The following is a 5,431-nucleotide window of genomic DNA, read 5'->3' as shown; positions in this document are numbered from 1 at the left end:
AGGCACATTGGGCTAGTCGATGAAGACGTCATTGGGCAAAATTTTCCATGGTCTTTATTTTATTTTGAGAAAAGATGTAGCAAATTGATGTGTGGTGTTTTACTTGAGTGGACATAAACACAATCTAGTTACACCTTGAATAGAAGGGATTATAGGAAACCTGGTATCACAAAAAGTTATTTGCTAGCCCAATAACGTCTTCATCCTCTAGTTGTACTCTAATACCCTCTCGTGCGAATACAGTTCCCTCAATATCATAAAAACGTCATTTGTGGTTTAAAAGGTGATCTATTGTTTTGAATTCTTTATATTCCAAATTTTTAGCAACCGTATGGTGGAAAATGTGCCTTACAACTTTAACCTATGTTTGGATAGTTCTCTCACTCAATTTGGCTAAATTTTCCATGGTCTTTATTTTATTGAGAAACAATGTGGCATATTAATATGTTGTGTTTTATTTGAGTAGACATAAACACCGTCTAGGTATGCCTTGAATAGAGGGGATTATAGGAAACCTGGTATCACAAAAGGTCATTAGCTAGCCCAATAACATCTTTATCCACTAGTTGTACTCTAATACCCTCTCGTGCGAATACAATGCCCTTGACATCTGGGAAACATCATTTTTAGTTTAAAAGGTGATCTATTGTTTTGAATTCTTTATATTCCTTCTTTTTAGCAACCGTATAGTGGAAAAAAGTGCCTTACAACCTTAACATATGTTTGGAAAGTTCTCACACACAATGGCTAAATTTCCCACGGTTTTTATTTTATTTTGAGAAGCGATGTGGCATATTGATGTGCGGTGTTTTACTTGAGTGGACACAAATACCATCTAGGTATGCATTAAATAAAGGAGATTATAGGAATCCTGCTATCACAAAAGGTCATTTGCTAGCCCAATAACGTCTTCATCCACTAGTTATACTCTAATATCGTCTCGTGTGAATACAATGCCATCAATATTATAGAAACGTCATTTGAGGTTTAAAAGGTGATCTATTGTTTTGAATTCTTTATATTCCAACTTTTTCGCAACTGTATGTTGGAAAAAAGGTGCCTTACAACCTTAACCTATATTTGGACAGTTCACTCACGTAATTTGGCTAAATTTTCCATGGTCATTATTTTATTTTGAGAAACGATGTGGCATATTGATGTCTTTTGTTTTTCTTGAGTGGACATAAACACGACTAGGTATGCCTTGAATAGAGGGGATTATAGGAAACCTGGTATCACAAAAGGTCATTAGCTAGCCCAATAATGTCTGCATCCACTGGTTGTACTTTAATACCCTCTCGTGTGAATACAATTCTGTCAATATCATAGAAACGACATTTGAGGTTTAAAAGGTGATATATTGTTTTGAATTCTTTATATTCCAACCTTTTAGCATCTGTATGGTGGAAAAAAGGTGCCTTACAACCGTAACTTATGTTTGGACAGATCTCACACGCAATTTGGATAAATTTCCCATGGTCTTTATTTTATTGAGAAACGATGTGGCAAAATGATGTGCGGTGTTTTACTTGAGTGGACATAAACACCATCTAGGTATGCCTTGAATAGAGGGGACTATAGGAAACCTGGTATCACAAAAGGTCATTAGCTAGCCCAATAACGTCTTCATCTACTAGTTGTACTCTAATACTGTCTCATGTGAATACAATGCCCTCAATATCATAGAAACGTCATTTGAGGTTTAAAAGGTGATCTATTGTTTTGAATTCTTTATATTCCAACTTTTTCGCAATTGTATGGTGGAAAAAAGGTGCCTTACAACCTTAACCTATGTTTGTATAGTTCACTCACGTAATTTGGCTAAATTTTCCAAGGTCATTATTTTATTTTGAGAAATAATGTGGCCTATTGATGTGTTTTGTTTTTCTTGAGTGGACATAAACACCGTCTAGGTATGCCTTGAATAGAGGGGATTATAGGAAATCGGGAATCACAAAATGTCATTTGCTAGCCCAATGATGTCTTCATCCACTAGTTGTACTCTAATACCCTCACGTGCAATTACAATGCCCTTGACATCAGGGAAACGTCATTTGTGGTATAAAAGGTGATCTATTGTTTTGAATTCTTTATATTCCAACTTTTTAGCAATTGTACGGTGGAAAAAAGGTGCCTCACAACATTAACCTATATTTGGACAGTTCTCTCACGCAATTTGGCTAAATTTCCCATGGTCTTTTTTTTATTTTGAGAATGGTGTGGCATAATGATGTATGGTGTTATACATGAGTGGACATAAACACCATTTAGGTATGCCTTGAATAGAGAGGATTATTGGAAACCTGGTATCACAAAAGTCATTAGCTAGCCCAATAACGTCTTCATCCACTAGTTGCACTCTAATACCCTCTCATGCGAATATAGTGCCCTCAAAATCATAGAAACGTCATTTGCGGTTTAAAAGGTGATCTATTGTTTGAATTCTCTATATTCCAACTTTTTAGCAATGGTATGGTGGAAAAAATGTGCCTTACAACCTTAACCTATGTTTGGACAGTTCTCTCACTCAATTTGCATAAATTTTCCATGGTCATTATTTTATTTTGAGAAACGATGTGGCATATTGATGTGTTTTTCTTGTGTGGACATAAACACCATCTAGGTATGCCTTGAATAGAGGGGATTATAGGAAACCTGGTATCACAAAAGGTCATTAGCTAGCCCTATAACGTCTTCATCCACTAGTTGTACTCTAATATCCTCTCGTGCGAATACAATGCCCTTGACATCAGGGAAACGCCATTTTTAGTTTAAAAGATGACCTATTGTTTTGAATTCTTTATATTCCTACTTATTAGCAACTCTTTGGTGGAAAGAAGATTCCTTACAACCTTAACCTATGTTTGGACAGTTCTCTCGTGCAATTTGGCTAAATTTTCCATGGTCTTTATTTTATTTTGAGAAACAATGTGGCTTAATGATGTGCGATGTTTCACTTGAGTGGACATAAACACATCAAAATGAGTTTAAGTTTATGTGTGTTGTGTGGCCATTGATCATCGACCAGAGGCTCATACACCTCACCCCACAAATGCTTCCTTGCTATAGATCAGATTCTTGGATTTTTGGTGGAGACCGTTTCATGGTTAAAATCCGTAGGTGTAGCCTTCTGTATTATTGAAAATGGTCGTTCATGGCTATTTTCGGCAAAAATGAAGGTTGTGTGGCCATAGATCATCGATTGGATGCTCCTACACATCACCTCGCATATGTTTCCTTGCCATAGATCACATTCTTGGTTTTCTGGTGGAGACCATTTTTTGGCCAAAAATCCGTTGGTGTTAGCCTTCGGTATTATTGAAAATGGTCCTTCATGCTATTTTCAACAAAAATGGGAGTTGTGTGGCCATTGATCATCGACCAAAGCCTTGTACATCTCACCCCACGTATGTTTCCTTGCCATAGATCACATTCTTGGTTTTCAGGTGGACACCATTTCTTGGTCAAAAATCAGTAGGTGTTAGCCTTCGGTATTATTAAAAATGTTTGTTCATGCAATTTTCGACAAAAATGGGGGTTGTGTGGCCATTGACCATCGACCAGTTGCTCATACATCTGGCCCCACATATGTTTCATTGCCATAGATCACATTCTTGGATTTCTAGTGGAGACCATTTCTTGGTAAAAAATCCATAGGTGTTAGCCTTCGGTATTATTGAAAATGGTCGTTCATGCTATTTTCGACAAAATAGTGGTTGTGTGGCCATTGATCATCGACAAGAGGCTCGTACACCTCACCCCACATATGTTTGTATGCCATAGATCACATTTTTGGATTTTTGGTGGAGGCAATTTATTGGTCAAAAATCTGTAATGTTAGCCTTTAGCATTATTGAAAATGGTCGTTGATGCAATTTTCGGCAAAAATAAGGGTTGTGTGGCCATTGATCATCGACCAGAGGCTCGTAGACCTCACCCCACATAAGTTTCCTTCCCATAGATCACATTCTTATATATCTGGTGGAGACAATTTCTTTGTCAAAAATCCGTAGGTGTTAGCCTTCAGTATTTTTGAAAATGGCCGTTCATGCTATTTTTGACAAGAATGGGGGTTGTGTGGCCATTGACCATCGACCAGAGGCTCATACACCACACCCCACATATGTTTCCTTTCTAGAGATCACATTCTTGCATTTCTGGTGGTGACCATATCTTGGTCAATAATCTATAGGTGTTAGCCTTTGTTATTATTGAAAATGGTCGTTCATGCTATTTTTGAGAAAAATGGGGATTGTGGGTCCACTTATCATCGACCAGAGGCTCGTACATCTCACCCCACATATGTTTCCTTGCTATAGATAAAATTCTTGGCTTTTGGTGGAGACCATTTCTTGGTCAAAAATCTGTAGGTGTTAGCCTTTGGTATTATTGAAAATGCTCGTTCTTGCTATTTTGCACAAAAATAAGGGTTGTGTGGCCATTGATCATTGACCAGAGGCTCATACACCTGACCCCACAAATGTTTCCTTGCCATAGATCACATTCTTGGATTTTTGGTGGAGACCATTTCTTGGTCAAAAATCCGTTGGTGTTAGGCTTCGGTATTATTGAAATGGTCGTTCATAGCTATTTTCGGCAAAAATGAAGGTTGTGTGGCAATTGATCATTGACTACAGGCTCCTACACCTCAACCCACATATGTTTCCTTGCCATAGATCACATTATTGGTTTCTGGTGGAGACCATTTCTTGGCCGAAAATCCGTTGGTGTTAGTCTTTGGTATTATTGAAAATGGCCTTCATGCTCTTTTCGACAAAAATGGGAGATGTGTGGCCATTGATCATCAACCAGAGGCTCGTACACCTCACCCCACATATGTTTTCTTGCCATAGATCACATTCTTGGATTTCTGGTGGATACCATTTCTTGGTCAAAAGTTTGTAGGTGTTAGCCTTCGGTATTATTGAAATTGTTCGTTAATGCTATTTTGGACAAAAATGGGGGTTGTGTGGCCATTGATCATTGACCAGACGCTCATACAACCCACCCCACATATGTTTCCTTTCCATAGATCACATTCTTGCATTTCTAGTGGAGACCATATCTTGGTCAAAAATATGTAGGTGTTATCCTTTGGTATTATTGAAAATGGTCGTTCATGCTATTTTCGAGAAAAATGGGGATTGTGAGGCCACTTATCATCAACCAAAGGCTCGTACATCTAACACCACATATGTTTCCTTGCCATAAATAAAATTCTTCGATTTTTGGTGGAGACCATTTCTTGGTCAAAAATCCGTAGGTATTAGCCTTCGGTATTATTGAAAATGGTTGTTCATGGCTGTTTTCGACCAAAATGGGGGTTGTGTGGCCATTGATCATTGACCAGAGGCTTGTACACCTCACCCCACATATGTTTCCTTGCCAAAGTTCACATTCTTGGATTTCTGGTGGAGGCCATTACTTAGTC

The sequence above is a fragment of the Zea mays genome, chromosome 6, assembly GCF_902167145.1.
Source record: "Zea mays cultivar B73 chromosome 6, Zm-B73-REFERENCE-NAM-5.0, whole genome shotgun sequence".
NCBI classification, from domain to species: domain Eukaryota; kingdom Viridiplantae; phylum Streptophyta; class Magnoliopsida; order Poales; family Poaceae; genus Zea; species Zea mays.
This window is presented reverse-complemented; position numbering follows the sequence as displayed.